Here is a 22230-nt window from a genome sequence, read left to right on the forward strand (position 1 = left end):
TGTCACTGACTTATTATGAATGCGCTGCAGGTGACGTATAAGGGAGGATGTTCCGAGGTGGTTAACGTCCTTACCCCTACTTATTACAGCTTGACAAAGGGAACACACGGCTTGACACCTGTTGTCCGCATTTCTGGTGAAATACTTCCACACCGAAGAGCTGATTTTTTTGGTATTTTCACCAGGCATGTCAACGGCCATATTCCTACCACGGACAACAGGTGTCTCCCCGGGTGCCTGACTTAAACAAACCACCTCACCATCAGAATCCTCCTGGTCAATTTCCTCCCCAGCGCCAGCAACACCCATATCCTCCTCATCCTGGTGTACTTCAACACTGACATCTTCAATCTGACTATCAGGAACTGGACTGCGGGTGCTCCTTCCATCACTTGCAGGGGGCGTGCAAATGGTGGAAGGCGCATGCTCTTCACGTCCAGTGTTGGGAAGGTCAGGCATCGCAACCGACACAATTGGAGTCGGACTCTCCTTGTGGATTTGGGATTTCGAAGAACGCACAGTTCTTTGCGGTGCTACTGCTTTTGCCAGCTTTAGTCTTTTCATTTTTCTAGCGAGAGGCTGAGTGCTTCCATCCTCATGTGAAGCTGAACCACTAGCCATGAACATAGGCCAGGGCCTCAGCCGTTCCTTGCCACTCCGTGTGGTAAATGGCATATTGGCAAGTTTACGCTTCTCCTCCGACAATTTTATTTTAGGTTTTGGAGTCCTTTTTTTACTGATATTTGGTGTTTTGGATTTGACATGCTCTGTACTATGACATTGGGCATCGGCCTTGGCAGACGACGTTGCTGGCATTTCATCGTCTCGGCCATGACTAGTGGCAGCAGCTTCAGCACGAGGTGGAAGTGGATCTTGATCTTTCCCTAATTTTGGAACCTCAACATTTTTGTTCTCCATATTTTAATAGGCACAACTAAAAGGCACCTCAGGTAAACAATGGAGATGGATGGATTGGATACTAGTATACAATTATGGACGGGCTGCCGAGTGCCGACACAGAGGTAGCCACAGCCGTGAACTACCGCACTGTACTGTGTCTGCTGCTAATATATAGACTGGTTGATAAAGAGATAGTATACTCGTAACTAGTATGTATGTATAAAGAAAGAAAAAAAAACCACGGTTAGGTGGTATATACAATTATGGACGGGCTGCCGAGTGCCGACACAGAGGTAGCCACAGCCGTGAACTACCGCACTGTACTGTGTCTGCTGCTAATATAGACTGGTTGATAAAGAGATAGTATACTCGTAACTAGTATGTATGTATAAAGAAAGAAAAAAAAACCACGGTTAGGTGGTATATACAATTATGGACGGGCTGCCGAGTGCCGACACAGAGGTAGCCACAGCCGTGAACTACCGCACTGTACTGTGTCTGCTGCTAATATAGACTGGTTGATAAAGAGATAGTATACTCGTAACTAGTATGACTATAAAGAAAGAAAAAAAAACCACGGTTAGGTGGTATATACAATTATGGACGGGCTGCCGAGTGCCGACACAGAGGTAGCCACAGCCGTGAACTACCGCACTGTACTGTGTCTGCTGCTAATATATAGACTGGTTGATAAAGAGATAGTATACTCGTAACTAGTATGTATGTATAAAGAAAGAAAAAAAAAACACGGTTAGGTGGTATATACAATTATGGACGGGCTGCCGAGTGCCGACACAGAGGTAGCCACAGCCGTGAACTACCGCACTGTACTGTGTCTGCTGCTAATATAGACTGGTTGATAAAGAGATAGTATACTCGTAACTAGTATGACTATAAAGAAAGAAAAAAAAACCACGGTTAGGTGGTATATACAATTATGGACGGGCTGCCGAGTGCCGACACAGAGGTAGCCACAGCCGTGAACTACCGCACTGTACTGTGTCTGCTGCTAATATATAGACTGGTTGATAAAGAGATAGTATACTCGTAACTAGTATGTATGTATAAAGAAAGAAAAAAAAACCACGGTTAGGTGGTATATACAATTATGGACGGGCTGCCGAGTGCCGACACAGAGGTAGCCACAGCCGTGAACTACCGCACTGTACTGTGTCTGCTGCTAATATAGACTGGTTGATAAAGAGATAGTATACTCGTAACTAGTATGTGTGTATGTATAAAGAAAGAAAGAAAAACCACGGTTAGGTGGTATATACAATTATGGACGGGCTGCCGAGTGCCGACACAGAGGTAGCCACAGCCGTGAACTACCGCACTGTACTGTGTCTGCTGCTAATATATAGACTGGTTGATAAAGAGATAGTATACTCGTAACTAGTATGTATGTATAAAGAAAGAAAAAAAAACCACGGTTAGGTGGTATATACAATTATGGACGGGCTGCCGAGTGCCGACACAGAGGTAGCCACAGCCGTGAACTACCGCACTGTACTGTGTCTGCTGCTAATATATAGACTGGTTGATAAAGAGATAGTATACTCGTAACTAGTATGTATGTATAAAGAAAGAAAAAAAAACCACGGTTAGGTGGTATATACAATTATGGACGGGCTGCCGAGTGCCGACACAGAGGTAGCCACAGCCGTGAACTACCGCACTGTACTGTGTCTGCTGCTAATATAGACTGGTTGATAAAGAGATAGTATACTCGTAACTAGTATGTATGTATAAAGAAAGAAAAAAAAACCACGGTTAGGTGGTATATACAATTATGGACGGGCTGCCGAGTGCCGACACAGAGGTAGCCACAGCCGTGAACTACCGCACTGTACTGTGTCTGCTGCTAATATAGACTGGTTGATAAAGAGATAGTATACTCGTAACTAGTATGACTATAAAGAAAGAAAAAAAAACCACGGTTAGGTGGTATATACAATTATGGACGGGCTGCCGAGTGCCGACACAGAGGTAGCCACAGCCGTGAACTACCGCACTGTACTGTGTCTGCTGCTAATATAGACTGGTTGATAAAGAGATAGTATACTACTAATATTATATATACTGGTGGTCAGGTCACTGGTCACTAGTCACACTGGCAGTGGCACTCCTGCAGCAAAAGTGTGCACTGTTTAATTTTAATATAATATTATGTACTCCTGGCTCCTGCTATAACCTATAACTGGCACTGCAGTGCTCCCCAGTCTCCCCCACAATTATAAGCTGTGTGAGCTGAGCACAGTCAGATATATATATACATTGATGCAGCACACTGGGCTGAGCAGTGCACACAGATATGGTATGTGACTGAGTCACTGGGGTATATTTACTAAGCTCCCGATTTTGACCGAGATGCCGTTTTTTCATCAAAGTGTCATCTCGGTCAATCTCGGTCATTTACTAAACACTAATCACGGCAGTGATGAGGGCATTCGTAATTTTTTTCTAGTTCAGGTAAAAAATTACGAATGAATACACCATCGGTCAAATTACGCCTGTTTAAGTATGAATCTCGGTCATTTACTAAGAAGTGCAAAGCAAAAAAACCCAAAACACTGCCGTGAAAAATTACAATTCGTAAAAAAGTCCTAAAAAAAAACAGACCTGCTTTTTTTATTCGTGATTTGAGATGCATGCAGGGATCCATGAGATCCGTGCATGTATATCAGTGGGAAGGGGTTGGAAAGTGCTTTTTTTTGCCAAAAAAAATTGCGTGGGGTCCCCCCTCCTAAGCATAACCAGCCTCGGGCTCTTTGAGCCGATCCTGGTTGCAGAAATATGGGGAAAAAAATGACAGGGGTTCCCCCATATTTAAGCAACCAGCATCGGGCTCTGCGCCTGGTCCTGGTCCCAAAAATACGGGGGACAAAAAGAGTAGGGGTCCCCCGTATTTTTAAAACCAGCACCGGGCTCCACTAGCTGGACAGATAATGCCACAGCCGGGGGTCACTTTTATACAGCGCCCTGCGGCCGTGGCATCAAAAATCCAACTAGTCACCCCTGGCCGGGGTACCCTGGGGGAGTGGGGACCCCTTCAATCAAGGGGTCCCCCCCCCCCAGCCACCCAAGGGCCAGGGGTGAAGCCCGAGGCTGTCCCCCCCCCATCCAATGGGCTGCGGATGGGAGGGCTGATAGCCTTTGTTGTAAAATAAAAGATATTGTTTTTAGTAGCAGTACTACAAGTCCCAGCAAGCCTCCCCCGCATGCTTGTACTTGGAGAACCACAAGTACCAGCATGCGGCGGAAAAACGGGCCCGCTGGTACCTGTAGTACTACCACTAAAAAAATACCCAAAAAAACACAAGACACACACACCGTGAAAGTATAATTTTATTACATACATACACACATACATACATACATACTTACCTTATGTTCCCACGCAGGTCGGTCCTCTTCTCCAGTAGAATCCAAGGGGTACCTGTTGAAGAAATTCTACTCACCAGATCCAGTGGTCCAGGCTCCTCGGCAAATCCAGGGATAATCCACGTACTTGAATAAAACAAAAAAACGGCTGCCCGACCACGAACTGAAAGGTGACCCATGTTTGCACATGGGTCACCTTTCCACGAATGCCAGAAACCCACTTTGCCTTCTGGCTAAGTGGGTTTCTTCAGCCAATCAGGGAGTGCCACGTTGTAGCACTCTCCTGATCAGCTGTGTGCTGCTGTCCTCACTGACAGGCAGCACGCGGCAGTGTTACAATGTAGCGCCTATGCGCTACATTGTAACCAATGATGGGAACTTTCTGCCCTGCGGTTGACCTAAAGTGACGTCACCGCTGAGCAGAAAGTTCCCATCATTGGTTACAATGTAGCGCATAGGCGCTACATTGTAACACTGCCGCGTGCTGCCTGTCAGTGAGGACAGCAGCACACAGCTGATCAGGAGAGTGCTACAACGTGGCACTCCCTGATTGGCTGAAGAAACCCACTTAGCCAGAAGGCAAAGTGGGTTTCTGGCATTCGTGGAAAGGTGACCCATGTGCAAACATGGGTCACCTTTCAGTTCGTGGTCGGGCAGCCGTTTTTTTGTTTTATTCAAGTACGTGGATTATCCCTGGATTTGCCGAGGAGCCTGGACCACTGGATCTGGTGAGTAGAATTTCTTCAACAGGTACCCCTTGGATTCTACTGGAGAAGAGGACCGACCTGCGTGGGAACATAAGGTAAGTATGTATGTATGTGTGTATGTATGTAATAAAATTATACTTTCACGGTGTGTGTGTCTTGTGTTTTTTTGGGTATTTTTTTAGTGGTAGTACTACAGGTACCAGCGGGCCCGTTTTTCCGCCGCATGCTGGTACTTGTGGTTCTCCAAGTACAAGCATGCGGGGGAGGCTTGCTGGGACTTGTAGTACTGCTACTAAAAACAATATCTTTTATTTTACAACAAAGGCTATCAGCCCTCCCATCCGCAGCCCATTGGATGGGGGGGGACAGCCTCGGGCTTCACCCCTGGCCCTTGGGTGGCTGGGGGGGGGGACCCCTTGATTGAAGGGGTCCCCACTCCCCCAGGGTACCCCGGCCAGGGGTGACTAGTTGGATTTTTGATGCCACGGCCGCAGGGCGCTGTATAAAAGTGACCCCCGGCTGTGGCATTATCTGTCCAGCTAGTGGAGCCCGGTGCTGGTTTTAAAAATACGGGGGACCCCTACTCTTTTTGTCCCCCGTATTTTTGGGACCAGGACCAGGCGCAGAGCCCGATGCTGGTTGCTTAAATATGGGGGAACCCCTGTCATTTTTTTCCCCATATTTCTGCAACCAGGATCGGCTCAAAGAGCCCGAGGCTGGTTATGCTTAGGAGGGGGGACCCCACGCAATTTTTTTTAGGATTTTACTTTGTTTAATTTAAAAAAAAAAAAAATACGAACCCCAGCACGGATCACATAGATCCGGCCGAGATTGATTGTAAAAAAAAACGGCAGTGTTTTGCTAATCACTGCCGTCAAATTAGGTAAAAAAACACGAATGACATCGACATCGGAAGCAAAGAAAAATACGAATACGACAGCTTAGTAAATTAGTCGTAATCAATTCAAAAAGTTGCAGTTTTACACTGCCGATGTCATTCGTGATTGAACTTTGACCTATTTTCGGAAATTACGAATCTTAGTAAATATACCCCACTGTGTGTATCGTTTTTTTCAGGCAGAGAACGGATATATTAAATAAAACAAACAACTGCACTGTCTGGTGGTCACTGTGGTCGTCAGTCACTAAACTCTGCACTCTCTTCTACAGTATCACAGCCTCAGGTCAATCTCTCTCTCTCTCTCTCAACCCCAATCTAAATGGAGAGGACGCCAGCCACGTCCTCTCCCTATCAATCTCAATGCACGTGTGAAAATGGCGGCGACGCGCGGCTCCTTATATAGAATCCGAGTCTCGCGAGAATCCGACAGCGTCATGATGACGTTCGGGCGCGCTCGGGTTAACCGAGCAAGGCGGGAGGATCCGAGTCTGCTCGGACCCGTGAAAAAAACATGAAGTTCGTGCGGGTTCGGATTCAGAGAAACCGAACCCGCTCATCTCTAAACAATATGTTTGTGAACAATGTTTTTCACAGACATATCTCATTGGCCCTGCAGCACAGGCGATGACCAATATATCTGCAGATATATTGGTGCATCGTGCTGTGTGTATGGCAGAACTGCTGATCACACGATAGGTCGGCCGTTCAGTGCATTACCAGGATGGGCCGGGTTATGCTAATGATGTCCTGGAGTCCACATGGGAGCAGCAGCTTCTGCACTGCAAGGCTGGATCACACTGCCACAAAGCAGAGTCTTCAGAGAATTCAGCGACTTTGGGGGTCATTCAGATCTGATCACAGCTATGCGTTTTCGCACAGTGGGTGATCAGTTACTAACTGCGCATGTGTATGCACCGCAATGCTCTCACCCGGCGGACAACAACGGGCATCGCCGGTCAGCGACGGGATGGTGCGAAAATTCCATTACACACTTGCATATACACTCCCCCCTGGAGGTGCAACTATCTGAACACAGGACAGCAAAATTAGCAGACAAGCGATCAGATCTGAATGACCACCATTGTCAGGTGAGTTCACAGTCTAGGACACAGGGGTGGGGGGTGGGTTGGTGCATGTGCTGTCACCATCAAAGTGGGGGGTATGGAGTGTAGGTGCTGGGACCTTTGGGGGGGGGGGTGGCTGCAGATACTGTGACCATCTGTGGTTGCAGGGTGGAGGGGTGGGTGCAGTTACTGTGACCACTGGGGATTGCGGGGTTGAGGGGTGTGTGTGTGGGTGCTTTGACCATCACTGCTGGTGTGGATACTGGATAGTACCATCGAGGGTCGCAAGGGGCTGGGGTTTTTGTGAATGCTGTCACCATTAGCCAGGAAAGAAGGGCAGAGTGGTGCGAGTACTGTGACCATTTGGGTGTGCTGGGGCTATGAGCATCACAACGGGTGTATACATTCTTGATTTTAGCAAGGTTTTGCCGTACAAAAAAATATCCAGTTTCTAATTGTTAATTATTTAATGTATCAAAAACACAGTTTAAAATGTAAATAAAAATTGTATTTAAAAACTTTTCCAGATACTTAACATAAACATAAAAACACTAAACATCACTATTAAGCAGTTGTATATGCCTAAATATAATACATAGGGTGGAATTCAATTGTTGTGCACGGCAACTATCAGTGTCGGGAGCCTGACAGAGTAATTCAATTGTTGCTCCATATGGGCATAAACAGCTGCCGGCGCCAGCATTTGAGAAATGTGTGCTGTGTGGGTGCCAAAACAGCTCTTCCCATAGCGCCCAAATAAATTGAATAGCAACAGTGAGCGCCCATTAATTATTGCGCCTGAAAAAATAATTGAATTCCACCCATAGAGTTGGATCTAACTATTACATGAGATCTCCACATGCAGTTTGGATAACTAGTTTGTCCTTAGTTAAATGTATAGTATGCAGAGAATTACTACAGTCATTTCCAAGCGATAGGTGACCCTTAATAAGGGTGAGCATAGAATTTATTTAGCAGAGGTCTCGGTTCCTTTATGTCCATTAAACGTAGATTGGTAAGTGCGTTATATATATTTGTAGTAATATCTTTTTAGTAAGAGAGCTGGTCACAGCAGCTGTTGCCTACCTAATGCTAGGTACACACTGGCTGATATATTGGCCATTCGTGGGTGCATCGGGTGTGTACCAGCGATATGTCTGTGAATACCTTTGTGCACAGACATACCATGTCAACTGTCCAGCACATATCTGCAGATATATCATGCTGCGTGTGCAGTCAGCCGAACACCCATACACTTGTTGCATGGGCTGCCTGTGACAGACATCCCAATTTGGCAGGCACAAGTAAATGCCCGCAAAATTTTCTTGTTCTAGCTCCACTATTAAGTGGTTGAAGGTAGACCCTTGCTATGTCCGTCATAGAGATAGCCACACCCCTTATGTAGACCGCACCCACACCACATTGGTCACACCCCCACATCACTAGTCATACCGTCACAGCACTTGTCACACATCCTGCCAAGGCACAAAATACATACCCTCCAACATTTTACACAGAAAAATCGGTACAAATCTGAAAAAGGGGCGTGGTCGCATGTAAAGGGGGTGTGGCCACGCCCCTTTTCCTATACTTTCAATTGAAGTTTGGAGAGGCAAAAATCGGTACAGACCATGAAAAAAAGGTACTGTACCTATTAAAAAGGTACAGTTGGAGGGTATGCAAAATAGGCTCTTCAAAAATTTCAGCTCCAGGCCCATGTGGACCTTAATCTGGCACTGGCTTCTAGCATGTATGTAGCAGCGTCTTTTAGATGACCTAACATTAGGAGTATCTCGTCTTTATCTAACGTGTCAATTTCAGATGACAAGTTATCTGACCATTTTTCGATAGCACTACTCACCCACGCGCAAGCAATGGTGGGTCTGAGCAGTGTACCATTGGCCACATAAATAGATTTTAACGTAGTCTCCATCTTGCGGTCCGCCGGCTCTTTTAGTGAAGTCATCCCAGGTGCAGGGAGAATCACCTTTTTAGTTAACCGTGACAGGGCACTGTCCAAAACAGGGGGTGACTCCCATCTTTTCCTGTCCTCTGCCAGGAAAGGATAAGCAACATGAATCCTTTTGGGGATCTGAAATTTCTTTTCAGGGTTTGCCCAAACTCCCTCAAATATAGTATTTAGCTTGTGAGAAGGGGGGAAAGTTACATTAATTTTCTTTTCCTTATAAAAATAAGCCTTCTCCTGAGGTACAGGAGGGGCTTCCGTAACTTCCAAGACCTCCTTTATAGCAACAATCATGTATTGAATGCTTTTCGCCAATTTAGGATCTATTCCCCTGGAATCACTATCGTCGACACAGGGATCCGAGTCCGTGTCGGTATCAGTTTATACAATTTGAGCAAAAGGTCTCTTGTGTGACCCAGAGGGGTCGCCTGTGGATGACAAGGCAGAACTATGAAAAATCACATCCTCTACTGATTTTCTCCAGCTTTCTGCATGAGACTCAAACTTATCTAATCTCCTACTGATATGATTCACACTATCACGTAATTCTTTCACCCATTCAAGCTCATGGTGTGCCGGCAGCGCCACCACATTACAACTCTGTGTCCCTAAAATGGCTCCCTCAGGGGAAGAGCTCCCTGCCTCAGACATGTCACACACGTGCACAAACACACCACAGACACTCTGGGACTTATAGGGGACAGACACACAGTAAAATCTGTCAGAAGGACACAGATAGGTTTTGCCAGTTCACAACCCAGCACCAGTAGTAAAATGTCTGTGAACACAAAATGCCCACAGACCTGCAGCGCTTTTATAATGATATTATCACACAATTTATAGCACCAAAATTCACTGTGCCCCCCCTGTTTTTCACCCTGATACTTAGTTCAGCAGTGAAGGAGGACCAGCGTTCTTCTCTGCAGCCTGGAGGGAGAGAAAATGGCGCTGAGCAGTGTGCTGGCTGACTGAGGAGGAAGCCCCGCCCCCGTAATGGCGCGTTTCCCCTCAGATTCTTAGATACTGATATTTTTACTGGCGGGGATAGGACTGTGCCTTAGCATCTTATGCCCTTTATTAGTGCCAGTTTAGTAGGTTTCATGCTGCCCAGGGCGCCCCTGCACCCTGCAGTGCCTGTGTGTGTGTGGGTAGCATGGCGTGCAGCGTTCCCGCCCGCTGCGCTGTACCTTTTAGCCGTCACGATGACTGAAGATTCTTTTCTTCTCACACTCACCTGTCTTCTGACTTCTGGCTCTGTAAGGGGGGTGACGGCAGGCAATGGGAGTGAGCACATAGCCGCAGCTAGCGTTCAGTACCCTTCAGGAGCTAATGGTGTCCTGTCAGCCAGAAGCAGAGCCATGAAACTATTCAGGAAGTTGGTTCCTACTTCTGCCCCCTAAGTCCCACGAAGCAGGGAGACTGTTGCCAGCAGTCCTTCCTGAAAATAAAAAACCTAACATAAGTCTTTCAGAGAAACTCAGTAGAGCTCCCCTGGAGTGCATCCTGTCTGCCTGGGCACATTTTCTAAACTGAGGTCTGGAGGAGGGGCATAGAGGGAGGAGCCAGTTCACACCCTTGAAAAGTCTTAAAGTGCCCATGGCTCCTGCAGAACCGTCTATACCCGATGGTACTGAAGTGGACCCCAGCATCATCTAGGACGCATGAGAAATATATATACTATTTTTTTAAAACCCCTCTCTGCCAAGTCAAGGGGGGTTGTGGGGGCCCCAGAGATATCGGTGTACCTGTCCTCAAGACTTCTGTTGCCGGCCCTGGCTGTACATGTTGCACCGCTGCACAACTATGGGGGTCATTCCGAGTTAATCGTACGTAGCAACTTTTTGCTGCTTGTGCGATCAACTAGACGCCGCCTATGGGGGAGTGTATTTTAGCATAGCAGGGCTGCGATCACTTGTGCAGCCCTGCTATGCTAAAAAAGTTTTGTGCAGAACAATACTAGCCCTGCAGTTTCTTACCCTGTGCGATGGATCCAGCGATGAAGGTCCTGGAATTGATGTCAGACAACCGCCCTCCAAACGCCTGGACAGACATGCCTGCGTTCGGATCTCCATGCCCGGAAAACGGTGAGTATCTGCCCCGGAATGCCTTCCTGCTGTCAATCTACTTGCGATCGCGCTAGCGAACACTTTCTTCTTTCTTCTGGTCGTTGCCCAGCGACAGCTGTCGCTGGGCAACGAAGCGTGCACATTGCGTGAGCCGTGCATGTGCATTTCCGACCCGTTCGCACCGCAGTGACAAACCACTGCGTGCGAATGGGTCGGAATGACCCCCTATGTCACACCACTTCAGGGGAAATGACCACACCATCTTGACAGGACTGGGTACTTTGCACCTGGCTGCAACTGTCTCAGTGCCCCGGGGAAGAAACTAAAGGTGGGTACACACTGGAAGATATATCTGCCAATCAATTGATCGGCAGATACATTATATCCATGGACGGATCAGGGAGTGTGTTGAGCATACGATCCGTCGGGGACTGACGGCATGAACTGGGCGGGTATGTACACACGCCCGCCCAGTTCAGCTGTCAAGCACCGCCGGCCGCCGCAGCATGTGTACGGGCGGTCAGCCACTCGCCATACACACACAGCGATGCGCCAATATATCGGTAGATATATTGGCCGTTGGCTGTGGTGCGGGGCCAACGCGATACGTCTGTGAACGACGGAGTTCACAGACGTATCGGCCGTACACACTGGCCGACGGACCCGCGATATATCGGCCAGTGTGTACGGGCCTTAAGAGCATAATTCTGACTTCCAGAATAAAACGTATCCATTTTCCGTATAAGTCACGCTTCACTGAATTAGCTCCACTCCATAGTAACAATAAATTATTGTAAGAGTGCTGCAAAGGATCCCATTTATTCATCTCTACACAGGGTGTAATTTATTAATCTGCTGTTTTGCCTATTGTAAGCACACACTTTATTTACTGCAATGGAATAGCATGTCTTCCACACGCTGTATAATGTATATGTATAATATATAGCAGTACACGCGCGGCTCCTCAAGATGGTGCCGCCGGCACAGAACACTCTTCCACCTACATGAGCCGATGTCAGACAGCGCTTCTCCCCGAGCGCAGCTTCTGGGAACGGGAGCAGAGAGGGCGGGAGGTGTATGTGAGGAGGCTGCGCTGCAGTTATGTGATGATGATTAGGAGAATGAGATGCCCAGGGGTCCTGGTGCTATTGTTGTGTGTGCTGCGGGTGTCACAGGCTGATGAGTGATGGGGTAGACATCTGCTGCTGTACAGTGCTCACAGTTATAGCTGCAGACCCACAGCCACCCATGTCACCCACTCACCCACACACTGTCTATATGAGGGAAATAGTTTATTGAGAAGAGCGGAGGAGGAGGGGCAACAAAATAACAAACAATGGGGTATATTTACTAAGCTCCCGATTTTGACCGAGATGGTGTTTTTTCTTCAAAGTGTCATCTCGGGAATTTACTAAACTCAAATCACGGCAGTGAAATAGAACAGAAGAGGAACGACCAACACTGGCTTATGTGAGTATAATTTTCCCAACAGGTACCCCATGGATTCTACATGGAGAAGAGGACCGACCCTCGTGTGAACATAGGTAAGTATGTATGTATGTATGGAGGTGTGGATGTATGTAATAAACTTTTACTTTCAAGGTGTGTGTGTCCTGTTTTTATTGGGGTATTTTTTTAGTAGTAGTACTACAGGTACCAGCGGGCCCGGTTTTCCACCGCATGCTGGTACTTGTGGTTCTCCAAGTACCAGCTTGCGGGGGAGGCTTGCTGGGACTTGTAGTACTGCTACTAAAAACAATATTCAACACTTCCCAAAAAGGCTATCAGCCCCCCATCCGCCGCCCTTGGATGGGGGGACAGCCTCGGGCTTCACCCCTGGTCCTTGGGTGGCTGGAGGGGGGGACCCCTTGATTGAAGGGGTCCCCACTCCTCCAGGGTACCCCGGCCAGGAGTGACTAGTTGGGTATGTAATGCCAGGGCTGCAGGGACCTATATAAAAGTGTCCCCCGGCTGTGGCATTATGTACCTGGCTAGTGGAGCCCGGTGCTGGTTTTAAAAATATGGGGGACCCCTACGCTTTTTGTCCCCCGTATTTTTGGAACCAGCACCAGGCGCAGAGCCCGGTGCTGGTTGATTAAATATTGGGGAACCCCTGTCACTTTTTTACCCATATTTTTTCAACCAGGACCGGCTCAAAGAGCCCGAGGCTGGTTTTGCTTAGGAGGGGGGACCCCACACATTTTAAAAAAAAAATTTAAACAAAGTTTTACTTTTTACGAAAGGTGCACAATGAAGCCCCGCACGGATCGCACAGATCCGGCCGAGATTCATTGTGTTAAAGTCGGCAGTGTTTTACAATTCACTCCCGTAAAACACTGCCAAAAAATACGAATGACATCGAAATCGGTAAATACGAAAATGCAGAATACGACAGCTTAGTAAATTAGTCGTAATAAATTCAAAAAATTGCAAATTTACACTTTCGATGTCATTCGTGTTTGAACTTTAACCTCATTCCGGAAAATACGAATTTTAGTAAATATACCCCAATGTGTGTATAGCAACAGCTGGAAGCTCCTGCCTGCAGATGCAGAGATTAGGGCTTGGAGAGATAAAGTACCAACCAATCAGCTCCCAACTGTCAATTCTGAAACACAGCCGGTAACATGACAGGAGCTAATTGACTGGTACTTTATCTCTCACCAAGGCTTAGTAAATCTCCCCCCTAATTCTGCTGATGTCTGTCATGGGTATTGTTCTGTCCTATTAAAAGGCTAGATGCAGAGTCAGACAGACTCACCAGTTTTATATTGCATCACTATCCTCACTCGGGATCCCGGCGATAGTTATCAATGTCAGGATTCCAGTGTTGGTATTCTGACTGGCGGGATCCTAACTTAATCCCCTTACAATATCTCATCAAGCATGTAACTTTCACAAGTGTTTTTTTAATAACAGCATAAAATGGCACCTCAGGCACAGATAGGGAATTGAATGCAAGAGGTTTCCATATGCGGGTCACCTAATAATGTTTAATAAATTGTCTGTTTTCAAACAAACCCAGGTTACAGAAGTGTCCTCGCACACTGGCCATCTTTCCGCCTTAAGGTGCAAGACGCCCGTTGCGACTGAGACGTTCCGAGAGGAGTAGCATGCCATAGTTTTCTTTAAACTGTGCGTCTTAGTTGCAGACACAGTGAAAAGCTGCTCACATGTACTAGAGATGCTACTGCGACTTTAACCGCACAGTAATTAGTTTTTGCACACGTGCAATGTCGAAGATTAACTTGGCTGCTCACATTGTAGCTTTTTCCACACTGGTTCAGACTCCGTCACACACCCCAGTGGTCAGTGGTGGTCATTCCGAGTTGATCGCTAGATGCCGTTGTTCGCAGCACAGCGATCAGGCTAAAAAATGGCAGTTCTGCGCATGCGTATGTGGCGCATTGTGCACGCACGTCATACGGGCACAACGAGCTATGTAGTTTTGCACAGGGTCTAGCGAAGCATATCAGTCGCACTGGTGGCTGCAGAGTGATTGACATGAAGTGGGCGTTTCTTGGTGTCAACTGACCGTTTTCAGGGAGTGTTTGTAAAAACTAGAGATGTGCACTTGAAATTTTTCGGGTTTTGTGTTTTGGTTTTGGGTTCGGTTCCGCGGCCATGTTTTGGGTTCGACCGCGTTTTGGCAAAACCTCACCGAATTTTTTTTGTCGGATTCGGGTGTGTTTTGGATTCGGGTGTTTTAAAAAAAAAAACACTAAAAAACAGCTTAAATCATAGAATTTGGGGGTCATTTTGATCCCAAAGTATTATTAACCTCAAAAACCATAATTTCCACTCATTTTCAGTCTATTCTGAATACCTCACACCTCACAATATTATTTTTAGTCCTAAAATTTGCACCGAGGTCGCTGGATGACTAAGCTCAGCGACCCTAGTGGCCGACACAAACACCTGGCCCATCTTGGAGTGGCACTGCAGTGTCACGCAGGATGGCCCTTCCAAAAAACACTCCCCAAACAGCACATGACGCAAAGAAAAAAAGAGGCGCAATGAGGTAGCTGTGTGAGTAAGCTAAGCGACCCTAGTGGCCGACACAAACACCTGGCCCATCTAGGAGTGGCACTGCAGTGTCACGCAGGATGGCCCTTCCAAAAAACACTCCCCAAACAGCACATGACGCAAAGAAAAAAAGAGGCGCAATGAGGTAGCTGTGTGAGTAAGATAAGCGACCCTAGTGGCCGACACAAACACCTGGCCCATCTAGGAGTGGCACTGCAGTGTCACGCAGGATGGCCCTTCCAAAAAACACTCCCCAAAAAGCACATGACGCAAAGAAAAAAAGAGGCGCAATGAGGTAGCTGTGTGAGTAAGCTAAGCGACCCTAGTGGCCGACACAAACACCTGGCCCATCTAGGAGTGGCACTGCAGTGTCACGCAGGATGGCCCTTCCAAAAAACACTCCCCAAACAGCACATGACGCAAAGAAAAAAAGAGGCGCAATGAGGTAGCTGTGTGAGTAAGCTAAGCGACCCTAGTGGCCGACACAAACACCTGGCCCATCTAGGAGTGGCACTGCAGTGTCACGCAGGATGGCCCTTCCAAAAAACACTCCCCAAACAGCACATGACGCAAAGAAGAAAAAAAGAGGCGCAATGAGGTAGCTGTGTGAGTAAGCTAAGCGACCCTAGTGGCCGACACAAACACCTGGCCCATCTAGGAGTGTCACTGCAGTGTCACGCAGGATGGCCCTTCCAAAAAACACCCCCCAAACAGCACATGACGCAAAGAAAAAAAGAGGCGCAATGAGGTAGCTGTGTGAGTAAGCTAAGCGACCCTAGTGGCCGACACAAACACCTGGCCCATCTAGGAGTGGCACTGCAGTGTCACGCAGGATGGCCCTTCCAAAAAACACTCCCCAAACAGCACATGACGCAAAGAAGAAAAAAAGAGGCGCAATGAGGTAGCTGTGTGAGTAAGCTAAGCGACCCTAGTGGCCGACACAAACACCTGGCCCATCTAGGAGTGGCACTGCAGTGTCACGCAGGATGGCCCTTCCAAAAAACACTCCCCAAACAGCACATGACGCAAAGAAAAAAAGAGGCGCAATGAGGTAGCTGTGTGAGTAAGCTAAGCGACCCTAGTGGCCGACACAAACACCTGGCCCATCTAGGAGTGGCACTGCAGTGTCACGCAGGATGGCCCTTCCAAAAAACACTCCCCAAACAGCACATGACGCAAAGAAAAAAAGAGGCGCAATGAGGTAGCTGTGTGAGTAAGCTAAGCGACCCTAGTGGCCGACACAAACACCTGGCCCATCTAGGAGTGGCACTGCAGTGTCACGCAGGATGGCCCTTCCAAAAAACACTCCCCAAACAGCACATGACGCAAAGAAGAAAAAAAGAGGCGCAATGAGGTAGCTGTGTGAGTAAGATAAGCGACCCTAGTGGCCGACACAAACACCTGGCCCATCTAGGAGTGGCACTGCAGTGTCACGCAGGATGGCCCTTCCAAAAAACACTCCCCAAACAGCACATGACGCAAAGAAGAAAAAAAGAGGCGCAATGAGGTAGCTGTGTGAGTAAGCTAAGCGACCCTAGTGGCCGACACAAACACCTGGCCCATCTAGGAGTGGCACTGCAGTGTCACGCAGGATGGCCCTTCCAAAAAACACTCCCCAAACAGCACATGACGCAAAGAAAAAAAGAGGCGCAATGAGGTAGCTGTGTGAGTAAGCTAAGCGACCCTAGTGGCCGACACAAACACCTGGCCCATCTAGGAGTGGCACTGCAGTGTCACGCAGGATGGCCCTTCCAAAAAACACTCCCCAAACAGCACATGACGCAAATAAAAATGAAAGAAAAAAGAGGTGCAAGATGGAATTGTCCTTGGGCCCTCCCACCCACCCTTATGTTGTATAAACAGGACATGCACACTTTAACCAACCCATCATTTCAGTGACAGGGTCTGCCACACGACTGTGACTGAAATGACGGGTTGGTTTGGACCCCCACCGAAAAAGAAGCAATTAATCTCTCCTTGCACAAACTGGCTCTACAGAGGCAAGATGTCCACCTCATCATCATCCTCCGATATATCACCGTGTACATCCCGCTCCTCACAGATTATCAATTCGTCCCCACTGGAATCCACCATCTCAGCTCCCTGTGTACTTTGTGGAGGCAATTGCTGCTGGTCAATGTCTCCACGGAGGAATTGATTATAATTCATTTTAAAGAACATCATCTTCTCCACATTTTCTGGAAGTAACCTCGTACGCCGATTGCTGACAAGGTGAGCGGCGGCACTAAACACTCTTTCGGAGTACACACTTGTGGGAGGGCAACTTAGGTAGAATAAAGCCAGTTTGTGCAAGGGCCTCCAAATTGCCTCTTTTTCCTGCCAGTATAAGTACGGACTGTCTGACGTGCCTACTTGGATGCGGTCACTCATATAATCCTCCACCATTCTTTCAATGGTGAGAGAATCATATGCAGTGACAGTAGACGACATGTCCATAATCGTTGTCAGGTCCTTTAGTCCGGACCAGATGTCAGCATCAGCAGTCGCTCCAGACTGCCCTGCATCACCGCCAGCGGGTGGGCTCGGAATTCTGAGCCTTTTCCTCGCACCCCCAGTTGCGGGAGAATGTGAAGGAGGAGATGTTGACAGGTCGCGTTCCGCTTGACTTGACAATTTTGTCACCAGCAGGTCTTTGAACCCCAGCAGACTTGTGTCTGCCGGAAAGAGAGATCCAAGGTAGGTTTTAAATCTAGGATCGAGCACGGTGGCCAAAATGTAGTGCTCTGATTTCAACAGATTGACCACCCGTGAATCCTTGTTAAGCGAATTAAGGGCTCCATCCACAAGTCCCACATGCCTAGCGGAATCGCTCCCTTTTAGCTCCTCCTTCAATGCCTCCAGCTTCTTCTGCAAAAGCCTGATGAGGGGAATGACCTGACTCAGGCTGGCAGTGTCTGAACTGACTTCACGTGTGGCAAGTTCAAAAGGTTGCAGAACCTTGCACAACGTTGAAATCATTCTCCACTGCGCTTGAGACAGGTACATTCCACCTCCTATATCGTGCTCAATTGTATAGGCTTGAATGGCCTTTTGCTGCTCCTCCAACCTCTGAAGCATATATAGGGTTGAATTCCACCTCGTTACCACTTCTTGCTTCAGATGATGGCAGGGCAGGTTCAGGCGTTTTTGGTGGTGCTCCAGTCTTCTGTACGTGGTGCCTGTATGCCGAAAGTGTCCCGCAATTCTTCTGGCCACCGACAGCATCTCTTGCACGCCCCTGTCGTTTTTTAAATAATTCTGCACCACCAAATTCAAGGTATGTGCAAAACATGGGACGTGCTGGAATTTGCCCATATTTAATGCACACACAATATTGCTGGCGTTGTCCGATGCCACGAATCCACAGGAGAGTCCAATTGGGGTAAGCCATTCCGCGATGATCTTCCTCAGTTGCCGTAAGAGGTTTTCAGCTGTGTGCGTATTCTGGAAACCGGTGATACAAAGCGTAGCCTGCCTAGGAAAGAGTTGGCGTTTGCGAGATGCTGCTACTGGTGCCGCCGCTGCTGTTCTTGCGGCGGGAGTCCATACATCTACCCAGTGGGCTGTCACAGTCATATAGTCCTGACCCTGCCCTGCTCCACTTGTCCACATGTCCGTGGTTAAGTGGACATTGGGTACAACTGCATTTTTTAGGACACTGGTGAGTCTTTTTCTGACGTCCGTGTACATTCTCGGTATCGCCTGCCTAGAGAAGTGGAACCTAGATGGTATTTGGTAACGGGGGCACACTACCTCAAGAAATTGTCTTGTTCCCTGTGAACTAACGGCGGATACCGGACGCACGTCTAACACCAACATAGTTGTCAAGGCCTCAGTTATCCGCTTTGCAACAGGATGACTGCTGTGATATTTCATCTTCCTCGCAAAGGACTGTTGGACAGTCAATTGCTTGGTGGAAGTAGTAAAAGTGGGCTTACGACTTCCCCTCTGGGATGACCATCGACTCCCAGCAGCAACAACAGCAGCGCCAGCAGCAGTAGGCGTTACACGCAAGGATGCATCGGAGGAATCCCAGGCAGGAGAGGACTCGTCAGAATTGCCAGTGACATGGCCTGCAGGACTATTGGCATTCCTGGGGAAGGAGGAAATTGACACTGAGGGAGTTGGTGGGGTGGTTTGCGTGAGCTTGGTTACAAGAGGAAGGGATTTACTGGTCAGTGGACTGCTTCCGCTGTCGCCCAAAGTTTTTGAACTTGTCACTGACTTATTATGAATGCGCTGCAGGTGACGTATAAGGGAGGATGTTCCGAGGTGGTTAACGTCCTTACCCCTACTTATTACAGCTTGACAAAGGCAACACACGGCTTGACAAATGTTGTCCGCATTTCTGTTGAAATACTTCCACACCGAAGAGCTGATTTTTTTTGTATTTTCACCAGGCATGTCAACTGCCATATTCCTCCCACGGACAACAGGTGTCTCCCCGGGTGCCTGACTTAAACAAACCACCTCACCATCAGAATCCTCCTTGGCAATTTCCTCCCCAGCGCCAGCAACACCCATATCCTCCTCATCCTGGTGTACTTCAACACTGACATCTTCAATCTGACTATCAGGAACTGGACTGCGGGTGCTCCTTCCAGCACTTGCAGGGGGCGTGCAAATGGTGGAAGGCGCATGCTCTTCACGTCCAGTGTTGGGAAGGTCAGGCATCGCAACCGACACAATTGGACTCTCCTTGTGGATTTGGGATTTCGAAGAACGCACAGTTCTTTGCGGTGCTTTTGCCAGCTTGAGTCTTTTCATTTTTCTAGCGAGAGGCTGAGTGCTTCCATCCTCATGTGAAGCTGAACCACTAGCCATGAACATAGGCCAGGGCCTCAGCCGTTCCTTGCCACTCCGTGTGGTAAATGGCATATTGGCAAGTTTACGCTTCTCCTCCGACAATTTTATTTTAGATTTTGGAGTCCTTTTTTTACTGATATTTGGTGTTTTGGATTTTACATGCTCTGTACTAAGACATTGGGCATCGGCCTTGGCAGACGACGTTGATGGCATTTCATCGTCTCGGCCATGACTAGTGGCAGCAGCTTCAGCACGAGGTGGAAGTGGATCTTGATCTTTCCCTATTTTTGGAACCTCAACATTTTTGTTCTCCATATTTTAATAGGCACAACTAAAAGGCACCTCAGGTAAACAATGGAGATGGATGGATACTAGTATACAATTATGGATGGACGAGCGACTGCCGACACAGAGGTAGCTACAGCCGTGGACTACCGTACTGTGTCTGCTGCTAATATAGACTGGATGATAATGAGATGAAATTAATATATATATATATAATATCACTAGTACTGCAGCCGGACAGGTATATATATTTATTATGTAATGACGGACCTGCTGGACACTGTCAGCTCAGCACCGCAGACTGCTACAGTAAGCTACTATAGTAGTATGTATCAAGAAGAAAGAAAAAAAAAAAACCACGGGTAGGTGGTATACAATTATGGATGGACGAGCGACTGCCGACACAGAGGTAGCTACAGCCGTGGACTACCGTACTGTGTCTGCTGCTAATATAGACTGGATGATAATGAGATGAAATTAATATATATATATAATATCACTAGTACTGCAGCCGGACAGGTATATATATTTATTATGTAATGACGGACCTGCTGGACACTGTCAGCTCAGCACCGCAGACTGCTACAGTAAGCTACTATAGTAGTATGTATCAAGAAGAAAGAAAAAGAAAAAAACCACGGGTAGGTGGTATACAATTATGGATGGATGAGCGACTGCCGACACAGAGGAAGCTACAGCCGTGGACTACCGTACTGTGTCTGCTGCTAATATAGACTGGATGATAATGAGATGAAATTAATATATATATATATAATATCACTAGTACTGCAGCCGGACAGGTATATATATTTATTATGTAATGACGGACCTGCTGGACACTGTCAGCTCAGCACCGCAGACTGCTACAGTAAGCTACTATAGTAGTATGTATCAAGAAGAAAGAAAGAAAAAAAAACCACGGGTAGGTGGTATACAATTATGGATGGACGAGCGACTGCCGACACAGAGGTAGCTACAGCCGTGGACTACCGTACTGTGTCTGCTGCTAATATAGACTGGATGATAATGAGATGAAATTAATATATATATATATAATATCACTAGTACTGCAGCCGGACAGGTATATATATTTATTATGTAATGACTGATGACGGACCTGCTGGACACTGTCAGCTCAGCACCGCAGACTGCTACAGTAAGCTACTATAGTAGTATGTATCAAGAAGAAAGAAAAAAAAAACCACGGGTAGGTGGTATACAATTATGGATGGACGAGCGACTGCCGACACAGAGGTAGCTACAGCCGTGGACTACCGTACTGTGTCTGCTGCTAATATAGACTGCATGATAATGAGATGAAATTAATATATATATATATAATATCACTAGTACTGCAGCCGGACAGGTATATATATTTATTATGTAATGACTGATGACGGACCTGCTGGACACTGTCAGCTCAGCACCGCAGACTGCTACAGTAAGCTACTATAGTATGTATCAAGAAGAAAGAAGAAAAAAAAAAACACGGGTAGGTGGTATACAATTATATATATATACAATTATATATATATATTAAACTGGTGGTGATTAATTAAACTGGTGGTCAGGTCACTGGTCACACTATCAGCAACTTGCAAGTAGTACTCCTAAGCAGACAATCACAATATACTGGTGGTCAGTGTGGTCACAATGGCAGTGTGGCTGGCACTCTGGCAGCAAAAGTATGCACTGTACGTTAAAATATGTACTCCTGCTCTCAGACTCTAACTGCTCCCCACTGTCTCCCCCACAAGTCAGATATACATATACAGTCACACTACACTTCAGCAAGTAGTAGTACTCCTAAAAATGCTCCCCAAAATTACTAAATACTGTGTCTCTCTACTCTAGTCTCTTCTCTATAAACGGAGAGGACGCCGGCCACGTCCTCTCCCTATCAATCTCAATGCACGTGTGAAAATGGCGGCGACGCGCGGCTCCTTATATAGAATCCGAGTCTCGCGAGAATCCGACAGCGGGATGATGACGTTCGGGCGCGCTCGGGTTAACCGAGCAAGGCGGGAGGATCCGAGTCGCTCGGACCCGTGAGAAAAAAGCTGAAGTTCGGGCGGGTTCGGATTCCGAGGAACCGAACCCGCTCATCTCTAGTAAAAACGCAGGT

Source organism: Pseudophryne corroboree, chromosome 2 (assembly GCF_028390025.1).
Source record: "Pseudophryne corroboree isolate aPseCor3 chromosome 2, aPseCor3.hap2, whole genome shotgun sequence".
Classification (NCBI taxonomy): Eukaryota; Metazoa; Chordata; class Amphibia; order Anura; family Myobatrachidae; genus Pseudophryne; species Pseudophryne corroboree.